At 40.8% G+C, this 24,031-nt stretch overlaps 1 protein-coding gene across 3 annotated transcripts in view; it reads right to left on the bottom strand.

Moving 5' to 3' along the window:
* USP31 (ubiquitin specific peptidase 31) overlaps positions 1-24,031 on the bottom strand; it is a 166,769-nt gene that overhangs the window by 138,685 nt on the left and 4,053 nt on the right. The gene's annotated exons all lie outside the window — the stretch shown is intronic.

The following is a 24,031-nucleotide window of genomic DNA, read 5'->3' as shown; positions in this document are numbered from 1 at the left end:
ATCTAGATGATGAGCAACTGATGGTACCCCTCATCAAGACAAAATGAAAAAGAAGTCTGGGGAAGATGATAATGAGTCCCCTTTCAAATCCACTGCATTTAAAGTTCTGTGGAACCTCCACGTGGAAGTACCTGGTAAATAAATGAAGAATACAGATCTGGGGCTCAGTGGAAAAGTGCACCCTAACGACAAAGATTTGCAAGTCAACAGATGGGTGGTAGTTGAAATCATGAGTATAGCTGAGATTGCCCAGACATGGTCATGAGAGATCAAGTCAGAGAACAAATATATTTGGGGGCCCTCAAAGGAGACCAAGAAAAGGCCACCAAAGACATGGCAAGAAAAGCAGGAGAACAGAGTCTCAAGAGTCAAGAGAAGAGGGTTATGAAGGAGAGAGTGATGAATGGTGTTAAGAATGATAAAATAGGACAAAGAACTAAAAACTGTCCACTGCATTTTCCAATTAAGATGATTATAGGGGAGTGCCTAGCTGGCTCAGTCAGTGGAGTGTGTAACTCTTGAGCTCGGGGTTGTGGGTCTGAGTCTCACGTTAGGTATAGACATCACTAAATAAAATATTAAGGGGCGCCTGGGTGGCTCAGTTGGTTAAGTTCCAACTCTTGGTTTTGGCTCAGGCCATGATCTCATGGGTAGTGGGATCGAGCCCCGCATCAGACTCTACGCCCAGTGGGGAGTCTGCTTGAAGATTCTCTCCCTCTGCCCCTCCCCCCACTCACTCCCTCACTCTAAAATAAATAAATCTTTAAAAAAATATTTAAAAAAAAGAAGGGACAGATTTATGACTTGATTATGAAGAACCACCATAACCTGATGATCAGTTAAATGTGAATGATAACAAAAAGATGATTTATGAAGATTCAAATTCAAGGAGGAAAAAAATCAAAGGGACACAAATGAGAGAGAAGACTGAAGTGTCAACTGGCAAAATTTATTATTGGATAAAGTGAGCAAAGGAGAAGAAGGACCCTGATAACAAAGTTTCAGTGACTAGAAGGATACTACTTGAATGCTATCTCAGACAAAGGTACACAAAAGGAGAAACGGGTGTGGGGAGTCTTCACTATACTACAAAACTTCCCCCAGGGTCAGACACCACCTCAATCATCAAATCCAGTATTTTCTTTCTTGGGCTTCACCTTCCTCAATCCCCTGTAGCATTTTATACCTGACACCTTACTTCATCTTGAAATAGTTTGGCTTGTGGCCTTATGCGCTCATTTAGGAGAATCAAAGCCAGAGCCATTTGGTGTGGACAGTGGGAAAATGTGAGCTACAGAAGAAAGAGAAGATTTCCCAGTAAAGGGGCGCCTGGGTGGCTCAGTCGTTAGGCGTCTGCCTTCGGCTCAGGTCATGATCCCAGGGTCCTGGGATCGAGCCCCGCATTGGGCTCCCTGCTCAGCGGGAGGCCTGCTTCTCCCTCTCCCACTCCCCCTGCTTGTGTTCCCGCTCTCACTGTCTTTCTCTGTCAAATAAATAAATAAAATCTTTAAAAAGGAAAAAAAAAGAGAGAGAAGATTTCCCAGTAAAGAAAAAAAAAAGACCAATAAAAGCCATCAGCACTAGCAGCACCCCTGATGGTGTGGCCGACTCAGGATGGAAAAGAAACAAGTGACTGGTAATACTATACTAAGGGATACAAAGAAGAAATGAGGGAGGGGGGCGCCTGGGTGGCTCAGTCGTTAGGCATCTACCTTCGGCTCAGGTCATGATCCCAGGGTCCTGGGATCGAGTCCCACATCGGGCTCCCTGCTCAGCGGGAAGCCTGCTTCTCCCTCTCCCACTCCCCTTGCTTGTGTTCCCTCTCTCGCTGTGTCTCTCTCTGTCAAATAAATAAATAAAAACAAAACAAAACAAAAGCTCTTTAAAAAAAAAAAAAGAAATAAGGGATGACACCAAGGTTTTTAGTATCTGATTTAGATGGATAATGAAATCAGGAACAGAGGAAGAGACTGAGGGACAGTAGAGCTTTGAACACGCTGAATCTGAGGTACCTACAGGATCCCCAGTGAGGTGAAATCTGGTGCTCAGGAAAGAAATCTGAGCTGGAAAGTTAAATCAGAGCAGCACTCTCTTACCGTATGAACACAGAGGAAAAAACCCAGGGAACACTAATGAGAAAAGGAGGCAGCCAGGGGCGCCTGGGTGGCTCAGTTGGTTAAAGAGACTGCCTTCGGCTCGGGTCATGATCCTGGAGTCCCGGGATCGAGTCCCACATCGGGTTCCCTGCTCAGCGGGGAGTCTGTTTCTCCCTCTCCCACTCCCCCCTCTTGTGCTCTCTCTCTAATAAATAAATAAAATCTTAAAAAAAAAAAGAAAAGAAAAGGAGGCAGCCAGATTCTTGAGGAAGGATGGCACAGAAGGGACAAGTCACAATAAGGAAGCCAAAGAAGGTAAGAGCAGCCAGAAGAGCCAGAGAGAAGGAAGCAGCAATGTAAACGACTACAGAAAAGTCAAGTAAGATGGGCATGGAGACGGTCCTTTGGAACAGCAAGTTAAGAAGCTGAAAGTGCAGTTTCAGTGAAGTAGAATATTGACCAGAGAGGGTGAGAGAGAAGAAAAGGTAAGGAAACTGACTGACTGCAAGACAACCACCCTTCATATGCAAGAGACTCTGTTATAGAAGGAAGAAGGAAAGATGCTCTGCCTAGTGGGGGACTTACAGGGAAAAGGGACTTGCATACTGAGGGGAAGGAGATTACGGAAGGGAGACACCTGCAGAAAGAGCATTCTTCAGTGAGGGGCAAAGGGGGGGGGTTCAGGAAAGAGGTAGAGAAGTGCCTTAAACAGGAGGTGGGAGAGACAGAAGAGAAGGAGGTAAAGATAGTTACGGATTCAGAAGTTATAGACAGGAAGGCAGGGAACCTTTGTTTTTGTTAGTTGTTTTGGGTTGCTCCTTTTGGGGAAGAAGCACAGGACAGCTGCCAAGAGGAAGTCTCAGGTGTGGTAAGGCTAATGACAAATCTCACAGCATATGGCTGGGGCACACAAATTGCCTGAAGCATGGCAAGTGTGTGGTGTAGGAACCCTCTCTCATATTTACTCCCAGTGGGGGTGGGGGAGTTCTCCGAATACACATGTTCCTAGGAAACAAGTAAGCCGAAATCAAGTTCTTCATTATGTGTCACGGCGGACAGTTCATGCACAGTATCCGTCAAATGTCAGAGTGGAGACAATACACAATTCTTTATCAGGACGGCATTAAATCTGATTTATGATTCCTGCCACTATCGCTTCAACTCATCTAAGCACTTATCCCCCAATCACTGTGTACAAAGTGCTGTGCAGAGGCTGCTCGACAAGATTTTTGTTGGGCACGACTCAACAGGCAACAGGACTTCCACAACCTCTGTAACTAGGGCAAAAACTGCTCTAGGTCAACCCCACCCTAAATCACTACATCACAAACTAAGCACATTTTACAGGAAACCTCCCTGAACACACACAAACACAAAGGCTCCTTTTTCTGCCCCTTTTTCCTCCTTCACGATGGTGACTTTTTCCCCACTGCAGAGACCCAAGGGACTATTTATTTTACTTCTTACCAAGACAAAACAAAACATAGAATAATAACCATCCTTTAGTACATGTTACAGAAGAAAGAAAAATAGTGGGAGTCAAGAAGGAAAAAATAGTGGGAATTAGGAAACCTGGGCCCAATCTCTGGCTCTGCCACAAACCACTGGTTATCTTAGGTGACTCATGGAACCTGTGATTTCTGGTTTATAAAGCAAAGCAGTTGAGTTGGCCATCGATGACACTCCTAGCATCCCAAATCTTCCCCCAAGCTCTTCCCTTAGAGTCCCAACAAGTGATTTGATTTTTGCTTTGGGCCTCATCTGACATTGCTTTGGTTTGCCTTTTATAATTTTTTGCAAAATTAAACCTTAGTTTATTTTTATTTATGTCCTAAAATCAATCTTTCTGTATTTTTGCAGGTTTAAAAAAAAGGTAATTATCACTGGAGTATGTCATGTATAAATAGCATTGCTACAATCTGAGAAATTAAATTATTTAAATTTGTCACTTCTATGAAAAATAGAATATGAGCCTTCTTAAAATAAACCTGTATTTTATAGAACTTTATAGAATGTGGGTGTGGTGTTTAGAAAAAGATTAACTAACCTATTGGTTTAAATCCTATACATCCTACTATAAATATAAATTTGACCATCGTTCCAATTTTCCCTTCAGTTAGGATGATCCTTAATATCCAGTTACTAAATAAAGTAAGAGTCAAACAAATCTGTAAAGCTTCAAATTTCATAAAACTTCTCTTTACCCTTCAAATAAAATCTTAAGGCCTAGATCTACAGAGAACTTTTTTCCCCTTATAAAGAAAAGAGAAAAAAGAAAAGAAAAGGGGGGGAAAAAAAAGGAGCTGGAAGCATGGCCCTGAAAAGAAAAAGAATGAAGTCTATCCAACTGGCACGACAATATTAGACATGAGGTTCTTTCTTTCCATAGCACAGTGGTACAGAAGCAGCAGAACCCTGGGCTCCAGGGAAAAGACAGAAACCGGTTCAAGACATGCTTTACCCAATCCCAGGATGAAGACAACAAAGCAACAGCTATTGATGATCTCCTCCTATGGGGAATGGACATGGCAGTATTGATTTGATCAGGAGCTGGCTTACTCTTTCGGGGAAAAGGTAGCTTGCCAAAACTCACCAAACCAAATTATCACCCACTTTCCTTGATGCTATGCCAGACGAAACATGGAATTTATTTCCAGTGATTCTGGGTAAGAAGCAGAACTTGGGAGGACAACAGTGCTGAAATTTTAAGAGAAAGATGAAATGTGAACAGCTGAGTTCATAGATGGCATCTAAAAGTGAAATTTGGTTTCTGGACTGTATTGGAAAGAACAGAATAATAACACTTGTCTTGAGAAAAGTTTCATCTTTTGAATCTGAGTTTATGGACAACTACTAAGTTGATGAAGAATACTTAACTAAAACATAAGGGATGAAATTGGTACAAATGGATGAATACTGTAAAAACAGGTAAGACCCATGAAAAACGGTGATAGAGAAAGAGTCCATTCAACAGTGTTCCATACCAGGGTACAGAATGCAGCCATGCTCAAACAGGGTTCTGAGTCCTTCATCCATTCTTTCCTCCTCACCTTCACCTCTGGTGGGGAAGTCTTCACATAACACAAGTTAGGCTGAGAGGCCCTTGATATTAGCCAGCTGTGGCAACAACGGGCCCTTGAAAGAAACTGTAAGGCCTCCAGACTTTCACACATCCTTGCCCTATGACTGGAATGCCCTCCATTCCCATCCTTCAAATGCACTCCCTCACTCTCCTTCCTTGGTAGGATGGAGCTGGGAGCTGGGTGGGAAAGGAGAGAGAAAAGAAAGGAGACAAGAGGAAAGGAGCTTCCATCCAAGATGGAAAGACAACTCAATGAGAATAGTAGAGAGTGCCACACAGAGCCTGTTCATGTGTTCGATTTGGCCACAGGGGAAAGGGAGTTACTACAGAAGGACCTAACATGAGTAACTTAAGTATAGGTGTCACTTGTATCCAAGTTCTCATGATCCAAGCTCAGGAACTAAACAGATTTGGATAGCAAGGGATATTTGCACTGTTAAGAGAGTAGATCTGGGGCGCCTGGGTGGCTCAGTTGGTTAAGTGACTGCCTTCGGCTCAGGTCATGATCCTGGAGTCCCGGGATCGAGTCTCGCTTCGGGCTCCCTGCTTGGCAGGGAGTCTGCTTCTCCCTCCTCCCTCTCATGCTCTCTGTCTCTCATTCTCTCTCTCTCAAATAAATAAATAAAATCTTAAAAAAAAAAAAAAGAGTAGATCTGGATATTAAACAAACTTGCATATACCACAAAGACTTGGTGGCAGGGACTCATTGCTGAAATAGAGACTAGGAAAGGGTATATATCTTATCTAAAAGAGAAAGTTTTAATAAGCGTGTTGAAAAATAATTATTGCATTTCAAAAAATTACAACTAAGGTGGAAGTAGGGTCAAGGGAATTAGAGCCAGGATGAAAGGGAGAAATACAAAAAGGAATATACCCCAAGTGGTTCAGCCAGATGAACAATGAGCAAAGATTTCACAACAGATCATAGAGCTATATAGGTAGAAAATACAGCAGCAAGAGAAGATCCCCATGTACGTAAACAGTGGTTGGAAGTTTCCACTAGAAATGCAATAGAAACAGAAAGACTGGATGCTGAATACCTGGATTCAAATCCTCTTTCCACCACCTTTCACTTCATGTGTTTTCTCTGAGCATCGGCTATGTTTTGTGCAAAATGGGGATGAGAATAGTTTTCCAAAAGAATTGCTGTGAAGCTTTAATGAGATTTATTTTACAAACTCTATAAAAGCATTTTCACTAAAAAATGTTTTTATAAAAGCATTTTATAAACTCTAAAACTCTACAGAGTTTCTATTATTTAAGTTTCAAAAGTCAAGAAAAAAAGAATTATCCTATATAAACCTGGAAAATGTCACAGAGAAAGAAAAGAAAATTTCTAAAGCATTGGCTCTTAACTCTTGGCTGCACATTAGAATCATCTAAGGAAATTAAAAAAACAAAAACAAAAACCACGAAGTGGGAGCAGCCCAGAGATGCTGATTTAATTATCTACAGTGGGACCTGACCATTGTTAACCTTTTTCAAGTGTGATTAAAAAAAAAAAAAAAAAATTCTATTTCTAAGCGAAGCCAAGACAGAAAGAACATGGCCACACTGGAAAAGCTCTGAAGTTTTACTTCCAAAAGCACTAAAACTTATGGGTGGCTCTTTTGTCATAATTGTATTATATCATTTATTACACTGTATTTTATTCATATCAACAGAACACAAAACCTCATATCTGCCTCCACCATTACACAGTGATCTGGAATGTCTTATTCAATATTATTTATCCCAACACCTAGCAAATACAATACTTGAAACAAAACAGTAACAATAATGACAGCTAATAATTGAGTGCTTATAACGTATCAGGCATTATACTAATTGTTTATAGGTGTTATTTCCTATAAAATTAACCCCCAGAAGCTCCCTATGTTGTTAAGTATTATCATCATTATTTTCAGACCAAAAAACTTGGGCTCAGTAAAGTGAAATAACTTGCCCAAAGTTACCACTATTCTTCAACCTCCTCTGATTAAAACAGCCTTCAAACATTTTTGTCCAAAATCCTTCAATAAATGATTTTTTTTTTCCGTAATTACATGACTCGGGTTCATACAGGGCTTGATCATTCGGAAATGTCACTTCTCAATGTGGACATAAAACATGTGTTGGAGACTGAACTACAGCTGTACCAAGCCTGAGGCTTCTGGGAACTTATTTGCTTTTAAATAAATCCTTGTTAATGTGTTTGTTTTGTTGTAATTTGCACTTTTTCCTATGACTGAAATACAGCCCAGAAACAAAAAAATGGAGTTTATCTAATTGAGATGTTATTATTTGAGGAGTAAGGAGGAATTTGGACTATGTCAGAAGATCAAGTTGCAGTATGTGAAGGAGAACTATGTCCCGCCTGAGTGTCCCAGGATGCTAGAGAAAGCAAACAAGACAGAGACAACAATCTGATTCTGGAGAACTACATCTGTCTCTCATCAGCAAATGTAAAGGGGGGATGCTCTTCACCTTACAATGCTCAAGCTGCTCTGCTGGTGGCGCTGAATTCCGATCCCGTCCATCCTTCCCAGCACACCCTATGTGGCCAAGTCTCGCTGACTCCAAGGTTAAAGTCAGCTCAGGTCACCAAAATGTGTTTACATATCTAATCAAGTAACTTAAGTAACTCAAGAGTATCTTCTTTTCGGTCTCTTTGTCATTATCCAACACAATCTAAGATTCTTCCCAACTGTAATAAAATAAGCTTTTTAAAAGCTTTTTTTTTTTTTTTAAAGGAGGAAAATTTGACTAACAACACAGTCAAAAAAGCAAACGTCCAGTCCTGATTTAGCTAAAAGGCCTCTTCAACAGTTAAAAGTTAAAAAAGAGGGCGCCTGGGTGGCTCAGATTGTTAAACATCTGCCTTCAGCTCAGGTCAGGATCCCAGGGTCATGGGATCGAGTCCCGCATCAGGCTCTCCCTGCTCCTTGGGGAGCCTGCTTCTCCCTCTGCCTCTGCCTCTCTCTCTCTATCATGAATAAATAAAATCTTTAAAAAAAAAAGTCAAAACAGACATCTAGGAGCCCCCCCCACTTGCTAAATGGGATGCTGCTTCATTCATAAATTATTTATTTAATAAAGATCTTTAGATATTTTTTTTGGTAAAGATTTTATTTATTTTTGACAGAGAGAGCACGAGCAGGGGGAACAGCAGAGAGAGAGGGAGAAGCAGACTCCCTGCTGAGCAGGGAGCCCGATGCAGGACTCGATCCCAGGACCCTGAGATCATGACCCCAGCCGAAGGCAGATGCTTAACCATCTGAGCCACCCAGGCGCCCCCTAGATTTTTTTTTAAAGTCAAAACAGAAAAACTAGAAAAGCCATCTAAATATCTTTGAAATTATTATATACTCCTACCATGGAACAAATATTTAAGTTTTAGAAAACATGGAGAAATTAATACACAATACAATTAAGCAGAAAGAAGATGCAAAACTACATATAAACATAATTTCAAACTTTTAAAATACATCTTTAAAGACCTTTTTGTCTTTTATCCTTCTAAATATACACTGAAACATTAACAGTCATTGCCTCAGAGTGGCAAGTTTTAGATGAGTTATCCCTTTCTTCTTTATATGTTTCTGTATTTCCCACGTTTTCTAAAATGAATTTGTAACAATGACCATGTGGGGATCTTATGAGAACACACCCTAGTATACTGGCCAGGGAACCCAAATTTTCTGCACAGAAGATGGGGCTGGCAAAACAAAGAAACGTACCTTATTTTGGGCCCCAAATTCTAGTGAGTCGGACTGCACGATGCTGAGAATTTCTTTTTCCTCTGCTACACAGACCTAAGGAGCTCAAACCAAAGTTTTCTGCCTATAGTAATGCTACACGCAAAACTATACCAATCTTTGAATCTCATCACTGGTGGAAAAAAGGGACTGCAGCTAGCATCAAAGAAAAATGGGGGAAAGAGAGAAAAAAAAAGAGTTTATGTCTACAGATACCCACCAGGGGCCTTTTTAAGCCACTCTGTCTTGCCAAGTAGGAGGTAAAAGCTTAGCCCTGGGAAGAGAAAAAAACCCAGGGTCAGCTTCCTGATCAAGTGGACAGAAGCACAGGAGGAACATGGGCTTGGCTTATACTCAGCATGTGGCATTACTCACTGGCACAGAGGCCAAAGTTCTTGGTTGAGTAGTACTGCTCTTTGGGATGGAAGTGAAGTGACCTATACACCCTTGGAGGTGGAATACAGTGAGAAAGGCAAGCAGTGGGGGATGCATAAGGTCAAACCTTGAACTACCCCAAAGCCAAACATGCATATATTTCTTCTATAATCGTGTGTGTGTGTGTGATTATACACAAAGAGACAAAGTATGCATCCTCTTGATTCTGAATATAGTGATATTTGAGCATAAACAGATCTAAAATGTTTTTGACCAAACAGCCAATTTTATAAAGGGATCCAAAATATTCTGGAAATAATCTTGCTTTGAAGCATTATTGTTATTGCATTTTGATAACTGAAACATCAGGTATCATTCATAAGTAGATCCAGCAAGTTTCATTACAAATGATGTGTTCATATTGCCAAAAACCTGGAGTGCCATAAACCCAACAAATCTTAGCTGGCTGAAGATGCTTTCAAGTCATGGGCCTGCCATATCGCTTTGTCACACCCAACACTGTGTGCCTGACAGTCAAGCCAGGCTGACTCCTGAGCTGCACACAGGTACAGTCTCCAAATCAATCCTGGCCTCTGCCAGTTCTTTCAACCCTCACCATGAAAATCAGATCGCATAAAAACCAGCACAAGGTGCTCGTTTTGGCTCCAGGCTTTTCCTAGCAAACTACAATTTAGAACCTGCCCAGCCTCCGCCTGGTACGGCCTGGCCAATTCTAGTTGGTTCAGGCCTTGGTCATCTCCCTGTAGAAGGTAAAGATTAAATGGAAGAGTGTGTGAATACATAGATAACAAAGGGAAGTCTGTGAAATCAAAACAGGGTAATTCCCTAAGTTATCAAAATGTTACTATCATATGGGTATACTTCCACTCTAAAGGACAGACAAAGCTGTCCTACCTCACTAGTTATTAAAGACATGCAAATTAAAACAGTAAAATGCTACTTCTCACTTATGGACCCAAAGATTTCTATTTTGTAACAGTGGGACTTAAAGACATTCTTACACACGGCTAATGGCACAATCCTGTAAAATAAGGTTATCAGGGGCGCCTGGGTGGCTCAGTTGGTTAAGCGACTGCCTTCGGCTCAGGTCATGATCCTGGAGTCCCGGGATCGAGTCCCGCATCGGGCTCCTTGCTCAGCGAGGAGTCTGCTTCTCCCTCAGACCCTCCCCCCCATGCTCTCTCATTCTCTCTCTCTCAAATAAATAAATAAAATCTTAAAAAAATAAAATAAAATAAGGTTATCGGGGTGACTTAAGGATCTTCAAAACAGAGAGCCACTGAACCAGGAATTTCACTTCTCTATATCCTAAAGAAAAATCAAAAGTAACTGTACCTTTCTTACAGATTTTAATAATTCATATATGTAATGAATAATAACCATTTTCTGCTCCTAAAAAAAAAGTGAAAGATATATGTAAAAAATCTTCATCACAACCAGAAACCATCCCTGAATAGGAGAGTTTTTGTCCCAAAAATTATCATAATACGGGGCACCTGGGTGGCTCAGTCATTAAGTGTCTGCCTTCGGCTCAGGTCATGATCCCAGGGTCCTGGGATCGAGCCCCTCATCGGGCTCCCTGCTCAGCGGGAAGCCTGCTTCTCCTTCTCCCACTCCCCCTGCTTGTGTTCCCTCTCTCGCTGTCTCTCTCTGTCAAAAAAATAAAATCTTTAAAAAAAATAAAAATAAATAAATTATAATACAATATGAAATGAAAATCACGTAATGCAAAACTGTACATGCAGTTTGATGCCAATTATGTTAAAACACACAGAGAAGGGAGAAAAAGCAAGAAAATAATATCCATACATCCATACATACAAACAACATCCATACATTTTCAATTTTCCTCTTTCAATTTTTACACATTTTCTAAGTTTTCCACAATAACTTAGATAATATTCTTATCAAAATAGATTTTATCTCATAATGAACTTCAGCAAAAGAATCCAGACACAAAAGAATATATACTTAATGCAAATCAAAACCACAATGAGGGGCGCCTGGTTGGCTCAGTCAGTGGCGCATAAGACTCAATCTCAGGGGTTGTGATTTCAAGCCCCACATCAGGGGTAGCATTTACTTAAAAGAAAAGATGCCACTTAAAAAAAAACAAAAACCCACAATGAGATACCACTTCACACCCACTAGGATGGCTTCAATGAAAGACACACAATAACAAGTGCTGACAAGAATGTACAGAAACTGGAACTTTCATGCATTGCTGATGGGAATATAAAATGGTGCAGCTACTGTGCAAAACAGTTGGGCAATTGCTCAAAAAGTTAGACATGGAGTCACAATATGACCCAGCAATTTCACTCCTAGGCATATACCCAAAAAAATGAACACATATGTCCACACAAAAATGTGTGCATGAATGTTCAGAGCAGCATTATCCGTAACAGCCAAAAAGTAGAAACAACCCAAATATTCATTAATGGGTGAATGGATAAACAAAACATGGTATATTCATGTAATGGAGTATTTTTCAACCATAAAAGGGAATGAAGTATAATGATGAACCTTGAAAATACATGCTAAGTGAAAGAAGCCAGATGCAAAAAACCACATGTTGCAGGATTCCATTTATACGAAAGGCAAATCTATAGATACAGAAAGTAGATTAGTAGACACCCAGGGCTGGGAGGCTGGGGGGAAATGAGGAGTGACTGCAATTAGGAATGGGGTTTCTTTGGGGGGATAATAAAAATGTTCTAAAACTGATTGTGGTTATGGTTGCACAATTCTGTGAATATACTAAAAACCATTGAATTGTACACTTTAAATGGGTGAATTATATGATATGTAAGTTATATCTCAATAAAGCTGGTTGTTGTTGTTTTTAATTTAAGTAGGCTCCACGCCCAATATGGGGCTCGAACTCATGATGCTGAGATCAAGATTTACATGCTCTACTGACTGAGCCAGGCAGGTGCCCCAATAAGGTGTTTTTAAAAAGAATATATACTTTATTATTTCACTCACAATAAAACTCATGAACAGGCAAAGCCTGTTAGAGGTGTTAGAGGTCAAGAGAATGCTTCCCTTGGGGAGGAGGGAGAAGGTGGAACTTGGGAAAGGGCCATCGAAGGAGCTTCTGGAGTGCTGGTGATGTTCCACTTCATCTAGTTGATACATTATCACTTTAGGATAATTCACCAAGCTGTACACTAACGATGTATGCATTTTTCTGTATGTATGCCGAACTTCATTAAAAAGTTAAAAAAAAATTAGGGGGGCTGGGTAGCTCAGTCAGTTCTCGCTCAGCAGGGAGTCTGCTTGTCTCTCCACCCCCACTCATTCTCTCTCTCTCTCAATTTTATAAAAGATTTTATTTATTTGAGAGAGAGAGAGCATGAGCAGGGGGTAGGGGCACAGAGTGAGAAGCAGAATCTCTGCTAAGCAGGGAGCCTGCTGCAGGGCTTGATCCCAGGACCCTGGGATCCATGACCTGAGCCAAAGGCAGATACTTAAACAACTGAGCCACCCAGGCACCCCATAAATAAAATCTTTTTTGAAAAAGTTTAAAAAGTTAGTTGACTTCAAAAAGGAAAAACACTAAAGTTTCTTAATTTAGCCAGACTCTCACACCCTAACTCAGTTTATTTAGTCTTATTTGGAGCTGACTGTATTTATCTGGTTGCTTAACTAGAAGCAAATTAAAAACTGCAAAAGACAGGAATGAGGAAGCAGGAGGTAACAGGCTCCTAGGATAAAGCAAAACTGAATAAAGCAAGAGAAAACTAAGGAAGGACCATGAAGAAAGATGGTAGGAAGCAAGAGAGAGTATTACAAAAAAAGCAGAGATAAGAATTCAAACAATACAGCAATCTAGCACCAATCGTTATATCCCATAGGACTTATAATCCCAGTAGCCCCAAAGAAACCTCCATAGCACAGAAGAACATAATAGATGATGCTCATAAGAGTCTAAAAATCACCAATGACAGAGTGAAATATATCCAGGATTTTCTCCTAGGAAAGTAAGCGTGTAAATACTCTATCAGGTCAACAATCAAATAATAAAGTTAAAAATTTAAAGACCTGATATTCGAACAAATAATTATCTAGGAAATAACTTATATAAAAGACTTATTCCCCCCAAAGGCCAGATGAATGGGTTAATGTGTTATTCAAAAAGATCATAAAATGACAACACAAGGGCACAGAATATATCATCCTGAAAAGGACCCTCCAGGGGACAGATGCCTCAGTTGAGACATCTAGCTCTGTAACACTGGAGATTTAAATACTACCCCTTCAAAAATAGTCTACAATTCAAGGGGTCAAAACCTAGAGCACACATGCATCAAAGGTGAGCTCCAAAACAATTAGAGTTGCAAGGCCAAACCCAGAGAAAATTTTGAGGCAGAACACATTTCTCTTCAGCACTTGACTACAGTGGCCTTTTGTAGGATTCTCCACATCTTCTTCCTACCAAGGTCCCTTTCCTATGTCCCAGGCTTGCTCTTACAGGCTGGGCTGGTGGATGTGTGAGATGGCTGGTTGGTTTTTCCTGCTAAAATGTTCCCATCACTAAAGGAACCAATGGTTGTCAAACATTGTGATCTGTGAAGCTGGTCTCATATGGCAATGAAAAGGAAAATAAAGAAACTGAGGCTCAGTGACCAGCTCACTAGATTCAAAACCCATGGGTTCTGATTTTCAAAAGGGAAGGAGCAGACCTGCACCCCCGGCTGTCCTCACCCTACTCCAGGCACAATCCTCTGATGCTGACAGCCTGAAGCTTGAGACAGAATCTGGTATCACCAGGAAGTAGGTGTGGGCAGTTACACCAACCTACTCAGCTGCCTGGCATCACAACAGAGCCTCAAAGGGTAGCGACCAACAGGTCTCCAACCGAACCAACCCTTCCTCCTGCGGGATAGATGATAACAAGCTACCAGTGCTCCTCTCTCTCACCCACCTGCAGGGAAATGAGGCGACTCTCCTCTTTCCTTCCTTCCTGTCACTATTAAAATCCTGATATCATTAACTAGTAGCTATTTCCCATGAGCTACTGCTTTTAAAGGGAGTTTGTCTTTTCTTTAGCATTTCTAGCTTATTCTAACTCTCATGGCATAAAGGCTCTAAAATGAGGGAGATTTACCAAGTTGTCACTATACTATTAAAAAGGGATTCTTACTTTACAGGAAGATTACAGAATGTTCCAAGTTAATGTATCTTTAAAATTACCAGGAGCACCTCTAGACAGGAAAAGTTCTATTATTCTTCTCCATCTATAGAGAGCTCTGGACCTCAAATAAAAGGTTGAATCTCCTTCCTTACAATTTAAATACAAGCCTTTCTCTGCCTCCTTCATTGCTCAAAGTAAAGCAGATACAGAAGTTAAGTCCCTGCCCATTCATTCACTCATAAACATGCATACAAAGGACAGGACCAGTTATGGGAAATTTAGAGATTCACAGAATTAAAAGTATGTAGAAATGCCTCACAGAAATAATAATTTACGTATCTACTTTACAATGTTATAAGAAATAATAAAATAATCCACTGTGCAGGGCATGTGGTAAGCACTCATATGTCAGCTGTAGGAAAAAGATGGAGAAAATTCTGTACAATGTGCTACCATTTATCTAAATAAGAGAAAATATGAATACACACACAATACATACACATGCACACACACACAGAGCAAAACTAATTTGCTTATATTAAAACAATGAAAGAATAAATCATAAAATTTAGGGAGAAAGAGAATAGGGTGTCAGGATCAAAGACAAACTAGACTTATTTGAATAGATTTTATATTGTACATTTGACTTTGGGCCACGTATTTTATTTTTTACATAATTATGCAACAAAATTAAATTTTAAAAAGCAATCACTCAAAATCAAAAGCAAAAAGAAATGAATGAATTTAACTAAGCATCCAGCTGGTGACAAAGTCATACTAAGAACTATTCCAAATGACTTTAAAACACAGTAATTTGACTCTACAGGCCTAGTAGGCCATGTCCTACTGGCAAAAAAAAAAAAAAAGAAAAGAAAAGAAAGCTTAAATATTTTTCAAATACTTGTATGTTGGTGGTAATATCGGGATCATTATCCTGAAACTTATAAGTGCATTGTGGGATAATGCAAATGAGAATTTACACCGGTGCTGGGAACAGGGTTTTCAGCATAGTTCGAGAAAGGAGAAATAGATGTAAGATCAATGAGTTAAATAAAAACCCCGAAATCCTGAGTGGGAATTATCAATATGAATTCATGATTTATTATTTCTTTAAAAGAAGTTACATACTTCCTAGCTCTGTCTACTTAGAAGACACAGACATCACGTGCACCCCTAGTGCCCAGACTGTGACCTACCTCCTAGTGCCATTTGCCAGTAAAAGGCAACCAGGGCTCCTTAAAGAAATGACTGATCCCAGATCCCGGCAGGAAACATGCAAGATGAGCCTAGAATATCTTCCCAGGATTCTGGTGTGACATCACAGACTACTTATGTCAAAAGGACTTAGGAGCCAACTTCTCCTACTGGCCAAAAATGGCACAATTTGAGCACCAGTAAGGTCAATAATTGTAACTGAAACACATTGGATACACACTTAAATCCATGAGTTCATATGGTTACAACAAAAACTCACCAGCCATATTTGGAAATTAAGAAATTATTTTGAGGGGTGCCTGGGTGGCTCAGTCCGTTAAGCGTCTGCCTTCGCCTCAGGTCATGATCCCAGGGTCCTGGGATCAAGCCCTGCATCAGGCTCCCTGCTAAGCAGGAAGCCTGCTTCTCCCTCTCCCACTCCCCCCTGCTTGTGTGCACTCGCTCTCTCTCCCCCACCCCCGTCAAATAAATAAATAAAATCCTAAAAAAAATTATTCTGAAAACCAAAAATAAAGGGGAAAGAAAACCTCAAGCATTTATGTTGCCTTTATTCTCCAAATTTACTTTGGGGTAACCAAATAATTGATAAGGGCAGGAGTCTCTACAGAAATGTTCTAATAAGAATGTTAAAGTTAGGGGAACCTGAGTGGCTCAGTCGTTAAGGGTCTGCCTTCAGCTCAGGTCATGATCCCAGGGTTCTGGGATCGAGCCCCACGTGAGGCTCTCTGCTCAGTGGGAAGCCTGCTTCTCCCTCTCCCACACCCCCCGTTTGTGTTCCCTCTCTTGCTGTCTCCTTCTGTCAAAATAAATAAATAAAATCTTAAAAAAAAAAAGAATGTTAAAGTTATAACATCACCATTTTCGAGCCTCAATGAACTAATGGATCAAGGAATAATCATCAATGTCTATTAACATAGTAAGACACACAACCAGACATTATAGGCTTCCTGATGAAAGTTTACAAGACTACCAAAAAAAGAAAGGGGGAATTAAAAAAAACCCACCTCAACCCTGAATCTCATTAAGCCTCTAAATCTATCATGTTACATGAAATACGGGAACAGAACATTTTAACTGAAACTACAGGAATACAACAGGCAAAATCAGACTCTGGGAAGCACTACAGCAGTGCTCTTCAAAATGTGATCCCCAGACAGGTGCCCGTCTGTGAACTTTTTGTCACCAGTCCATGACCAGGTAAGTACAGAAATTGAGAGCAGACATTTAGAAACATTTAGAGCAAATTAACAGTTTTATGTCTACTGAGTCTAAATTTTAACAGGGCTGGTTTTATGTATGCTTTTTACTTCATTTTTCCGGGAAAGCTTAAATGCCAAGCTAAAAATTTACACTGTACGTTGTATATAAAAGAAAAAGTAAAAGCAATTTTTAAGAACAGAAATAATGTAATCACGGGTGAACTTTAAGATTAATCTGGCAGCAATAAAAACTGTCCATTGGAAGAGACAGAGTTTAGAAATGGGGAAGTGTACTCGGGGGCCACAGACTTAGAATGACTGCCTTCATTTTCACCACCTGCTATTTATTGAATAGTTACTGTTTCTATACTAAACCTTTATTTATATCTTCTTATTTAATCCTCATAAAAAACCATGTAAGGCTCTGCTACTTACTAGCACTGAACTCAATATCCTAATATCAAAAATGGAATAATAATGCCTCTTTCAGAGGGCTGTAGTGAAAATTTAATGAAAAAATTTTTATGAATGTACAGTTGATCCTTGACCAATGTGGAAGTTAGAGGCACTGACCTCCACGAAGCTGAAAATCTGTGTGTAACTTTGGACTCCCCAAAAACTTAACTACTAATAGTGACAACCACAAGTGATCACTTTTTATTGCAATATACAACTTACTGGACAGACTAACTGCTCACAGAGAGATGATCAGCGTCACTCGGCATTATAAGTGGATGCTCACAACAGTCAAGCTCACTGCAAGAGCAACAGGAGGTGGCCACGAAAATCCCACAGTAGTACAGCATGTACCACAGTGAATTTTATGCAGTTATGATTTAATACTGCATCCCTAAACTTTTTACATTTGACTGTAAATTGTGCCATGTAGAGTCTGCGTGTGCTTAAGTTTTGATAAATTTTATCTATATATATTTTATGCATTCATAACATACCTAACTTCCACTTAATTTTTTTGATATTTCTAGGCTACGCAGTTCATTCGCAAGTTTCTTTTAATAGCCACAAATCTCCAGAAAAGTTTCATATATATATGTATATATATATTTTTTAATTTCGCATATAGGTGGACCCACACAGTTCAAACCAGTGTTGTTCAAGAATCAAATGGACTTTGTAAATGATCTGACTCCACACAAATAAATGGTATTTTCTTTTTTTCTTTTTAAAGATTTTATTTATTTATTTGAGAGAGAGAATGAGAGAGAGAGAGAGCACATGAGAGTGGGGAGGGTCAGAGGGAGAAGCAGACTCTCTGCTGAGCAAGGAGCCCGATGCGGGACTCGATCCCAGGACTCCAGGATCACGACCTGAGCCGAAGGCAGTCGCTTAACCAACTGAGCCACCCAGGCGCCCCTAAATGGTATGTTCATTATGATTATTGTTTCTTAAATCTCCTAAAAATCAGAGAGCTCTGCCTTGTTTTTAAAGATTATAATACCGGGATGCCTGGGTGGCTCAGTTGGTTAAGCATCTGCCTTCAGCTCAGGTCATGATCTCAAGGCCCTGGGATGCAGTCCTGCACTGGGCTCCCTGCTCAGTGGGAAGCCTGCTTCTCCCTCTCCCTGCTGCTCCCCCTGCTTGTACGTGCGCTCTCTCTGACAAATTAATAAAATCTTTATTTTATAAAAAAAATAAATAAAGATTAAAATACCAAGGGCACCTGGCTGGCTCAGTTAGAAGAGCACATGACTCTTGACCTCAGTTTGAGCCCCACATTGGGTGTAGAGTTTATAAATAAACAAACAAACAAACAAACAAACTTAGGAGGGAAGGAAGGAAGGAAGGAAGGAAGGTAGGTAGGTAGGTAGATAGGTTAGAATACCAAGAATTAAAGTAAAAGAATTTATTGAGCTGGTGATGTGCTTACAAAGGTTCCTTACAGTAGAAGCAACAAAGGCATTTCCTGACCAGTCCCATGAAATCTTCTAACATGTGAACTGTTTGTTTGTGGACACATTGTTTGCTACCATCCAAGCTCAACAACCGGAGGGAAGAAGCTACAGATGTTCAGTGACTGGCCAATTCCTCTAGGAACTGCCACAGTCCATGGCATCAAACAATGATTTCTAAATGGAGAAAGATCACAGTCAGATGAAAGACAAGATATATCGTTGTGCTCCACTGCAAAAATGTTGTTTGTTAAACATAAAAGGTCATTTGAGGAACAGCCAACAAACGATTAATTAGCAGAGCAAACAAGAATATTTTTGAGGGAAAAAACTACAGAGGACAGAACTTTAAATCACTCGGCTTTCAATGATTTCTTTTCCACTATTATATATAAAAGGTTTTTTTGTGGAAACCATGAGGTCATTGTTTTGCAGAGTCTTTACTATAGGAAACAGCTGTGGAGAACTACACAAACAGTGAACACTGCGCTATTTAGTAGCCCCTCATTGTGACAAGTGTATAGACGGGGACAGGAAAAATCCATCAAACCACACTCTAATAACAAAAGAGGCAGAGTCAAACTAAAAACTTTAGGCCACACAAAGGGAGACAAAAAACAACTAGTTCAGGATAAGCATCTGTATTATTACATCTGTATCTTAACTTAGAATTCCAAGAGCAGCTGCTTTCTACAGGGGTCACCAAAAACTCAAATGATTCACTTTGCACAATACCTGATATATGACAGACATTCAACAAATGTTACTTAAAAAAAAGTTTTCCTAGTACTCTTAAGTTCAAATACTACATGGCCTGTCTGAAACTGAACTTCCCACCCACCTCCAGAACCGTTTTCCATTCTGTTGCTTCCAGTCTTGAACAGTGCCATCCCAAGTCATCCTGTTTCAATACCTCCAAGTTATGTTCCTTTCCTCCTTCTTATTCACTCTTCACACACCCATAAAGCTGCCAAACACTGTCAACTATGCTTCAATATATATTTTGTATACGCTCAAAGGTCAGAGAAAAGGAACAAAAGACACGGAAAAGGAAATAAATATACTGAATCCACTGCAATCCACGGCAGGGTATGTGACTCCCTTAAAATACCACCCAAGACCGCTTACAGTTGTCCAGTGATAAAAATACAATTATGTGAGATAGCTCACATAATACGCAGCTGAATTCAAGTCTACACAGCTAGTCGTAGACCGCACCATAGTTCCTACTGTCTATCAAGACTCCCTTTCTTAAATATCTCATGACCCCCGACCCCATGTGTTCAATTTAAATGCACCATCTTTTCTGCCCCTTGTGCTTCACAAACCACTTCCCCTTTCCAACTGCTCCATTTCTGTCAGATAATCCCCATTATATTCTCCATCCCTCAGGTCTGAAACCTTGGTGTTTACTACGCCATCCCTTGGACTTTCCCTAATAACATCATGATGTCCTCCAAAATGTCCCTTGGACTCATTCTTTCCTCCTCCTTTTCCTCTGTTCATACCTATGATTGCCCTCTTGCATTTACTTTCTCCTTCATCTGATTCTTTTGTGCTCACCATCAGAACAATTTTTCAAAAACATCCTTTTCATCAAATTTGTCTGCACAGCTATATTGAAATACTACTGACTGCAGCCTCAAGGCTAAACTATTGTGACAGACTTTCAAGGCCACTCACAATCTGCCCCCTCTCCGCTCATTCATCTGCATTTATTTCCCCTTCTCTCCAAATCAGTGGTTCTCAACTGGGGCAATTTTGCCCCCCCCCCCCCCGGGGATATTTGGCAATGTCTGGAGACATTTTTGATTGTCATGACCAGGGTAGGGAGAGGCGTACTACCAACATCTAGTGGGTAGAGGACAGGGACACCGCTAAACATCCTAATATGCCAGGACAGTCCCCAACAAACAAAACTGACCCTGTGAAAGAAAATAACTTTAAGTTTAAAAAATGACGAACAAGGGCAGTCACTAATAGGAGGAGGCACATATCAGGGGGGTAGGGCCCTAGCATGCACCATGGATGGGTCAGAGAATCCTGTCCTCTACAACTCTTTGCTGGGCAATCTGGCAAGGTATAGCCACATTTTAAATGCACCTTCCCTTTGACTCAGCAATGCCACTTCTAAGACTCAGTCTTTAGAAAAGGAGACTTGATATATGTTGAAGGATTGGCTATCATGATTAAAAACTTTATACAACCTAAACACCCTTCCTTGGACTATACAACTGTTAAAAAGAATGAGGTGGGTTTAGATGTATCAACAAAAAAACAAAGTCAGTCATGCTATCCACGGGGAAGAGGAAGAGGGGAGAACAATTTACAGAACTATATGTGGAGCATGTGCCCATCGATGTAAAAGATGTATACACGTGTTTATACATGCATTTAAGTGGTCTGAAAGGATTATTTTTAAGACAGACTTCCAAAAGCGCCTAAGTCTGAGAAGCAATGGCAAATACATAAAGTTAGCTGCAACTGATCTTATTTTCACGGAGATTTAGCACCACAGTCTTAGAGGGAAAAAAACACTACATATTTCAACACAGCCCCCCTACCTCTTTATGTTTTATGTTGAGAACTGTCATTTCAGAGGTTGTAAAGATAAGGCAACCACAGGCGAAGGACTCAGTGTGTGCCTCAGCAATGTAGGGGTGACAAAGAGTGAAGTCAGAACTCTGGTTCTGGGCACCTGGGTGGCTCAGTCAGTTAGGTGCCTGCCTTCGGTCACGATCCCAGGGTGCTGGGACTGAGTCCCACGTCAGGCTCCCTGCTTCTCCCTCTGCCCCTCCCCTCCACTCATGCACATGGTGTGCTCACTCTCTCTCTCTCAAATATAAAAAATAGTAATAATAAAAAAGAACTCTGGTTCTGTTCCCTTGGTCTCTAGCCAGCAGGTGAACCTCAGTTCCTTCATCCAGAAAGAGGTGAGGCTGCTCACATCTCCCCCACACCTCCTTCTAAGTCTAAAATTTGATGACGCTGTTACCTCCTTTCTCCTTCAGAGATGTGGAGCTTCACTGAAACAAAAGTGACAGCATTTGACAGGCAAGGGAACTGACCAGGGAGAGACATAACTTTCTAGTCTATACTCAGCTACAAAGTTAATTTTTCTACTTTTCAAATGAATTCAGGGGGTACCCTGAAGTCCGAGTACTCCCTGGGAACCAGTGTGACATACCAATATCCTAAACATCTTCTCACAAACCAGGAAAACTTAGACCATAGGTCTGCAGCATAAAATCAGAGCCCCCAACGTGAGTCTGTGAAAAAGTTAGGTGTGAAACAGAGCCAGTATAACCCTGATTGCTAGCTTGTCTGCCCCTACTCATTTATACATTTATTCCCTTTGTAACCTGAGAACTCTCACCAATAAATAAGCACCACCGGGCACCACAGTTCAAGGGGGAAAATATGGAAGAGAAATTTCTATTCATCAATTATTTTTCGTTTCCCTGCAAATTTGGAAGGACTCCCCACAGTTCTTTTATCAGTAGATCACTCTGTTCTAGTTGTTCTTTGGGAGCACAGTTTGAAAACTGCTGCTGTAAAATGTATCTTTGTTACTTGAGATGACCTTCCATCTTTTTACTGACTGCAAAGGGGCACTGATCACGAAACCAGCATCTGTATGAACCTGGAAGTGTGCGTGCTAGTATCCTTCTAGTTAGACAATAAACTCATTTCCTCTAAAAACAGCATATTGAGTATTTGGGTTTCAGAATGAAAGGCGTTTTTACTAAGACAGTGCTCCAAGGGCTGCCAGTCAAGTCCAAATCTTACCCTAGTGCTGCTGCAAACACATACACACAGAGGAGAAAAAGCAACAAGGCAACCTTCTAAAGGCTGGGTTGGTAAGAAAAACACCCTAAGGAGGCTCAAAACATTCCTCCAATGGAACGTTTCTCAATCTTAGCCTTACTGACATTTTGGGCTGGATAACCCCTCACTGAGGGGAGCAGAGCCCGTAGCACCCCCACCCCAGTTGTGGCAACTAAGTATGTCTCCAGACAGGCCAAATGCACCAGGAATGAAGGGGTTGGGGAACCAGGCAAAAGAGCCCTAGCTGAGAACCCTGCTCAAAGAGGAGAAAAATACCTGCTTAAAAAGAGAAGTGACAGCTAGAGAAATTTCTCAAAGCATACGAAGGTTAGGCCAGTCAATCCATTTCATTCTGGGAAATGAAAGTCCTACCTTAACAACCATCTAGCTCATCCAAAATCAAAAATCCGTTTACCAAGTTCCTAAAGCTCACATAAATCAATGTGGTTAGAAATCAAGAAAGAATTCTAATTGGAAAACTTACAAAGAAACTCATTAGTAACTTAAGGAAGTTTTAAGACGATAAAAGCACACTCAAAGACACACTAAGTGCTTTTTGAGACCTCAAGGCAAACTCTCGAGATGGCAAATTGGTTTTATCTTCTCTGCCAACTCCAGTCAACTGGTAGTGGCTGCGTGGAGCCCAGAACTGAGCAAGATTCTGCAAGCTCAAGGAAAGAGTATCTGCATGGAACATCAACTTCTGCCACAGGCAGGCAAGGGGCCGTGGTAACAGGTATGGCTCACATCCACCTCGGTGCTGAACTCAACTTTCTTTAGGCTCAAAATAATACCCATCAAATGTGGCTGTAATAAAACATTTTGGGGAAAAAAAGTAATCCTCCAGAATGCCACCAGACTTACCTAATTCAGAGGCAAAAAGAAAAAAAAAAGAAGACAAAGAAGAAGAAATCTGATCCTGTCACTCCCCTGCTTAAGAATCAGCCCTGGATTCTCAGCTTCTATAGGATAATGTCCAAACCAACACAGCCTACAAAGCCATTCACAATCCACTTACAACACACTTCTTCCAAACTTTCTGCACCTCCATTATTCTCCACGGTGTAACCAGCCACCAAATGTCGCACTGTTCTCCCAAAACCACATGCCCTTTTTTTTTCTTTTTTTAAGATTTTATTTATTTATTTATTTATTTGAGAGAGAGAGAGAGAGAGAGAAACAGCATGAGAGGGGAGAGGGTCAGAGGGAGAAGCAGGCTCCCCGCTGAGCCGGGAGCCCGATGTGGGACTTGATCCCAGGACTCCGGGACCATGACCTGAGCCGAAGGCAGTCGCTTAACCAACTGAGCCACCCAGGCGCCCAAACCACATGCCCTTTCATGCCATCTCCACCCCTTCTCTGCCTGGCTAATTTCTATTCATCCTGCAGACCACTGCGCTGTGATGCTTTACTTGTTCCCTAGAGCAA

This window comes from Mirounga leonina, unplaced genomic scaffold (genome assembly GCF_011800145.1).
Source record: "Mirounga leonina isolate KUSES-001 unplaced genomic scaffold, KU_Mleo_1.0 Mir_448, whole genome shotgun sequence".
Taxonomy (NCBI): domain Eukaryota; kingdom Metazoa; phylum Chordata; class Mammalia; order Carnivora; family Phocidae; genus Mirounga; species Mirounga leonina.
Note: the sequence above shows the minus strand (reverse complement) of the source record. Positions and strands in the feature narration are given on the sequence as shown.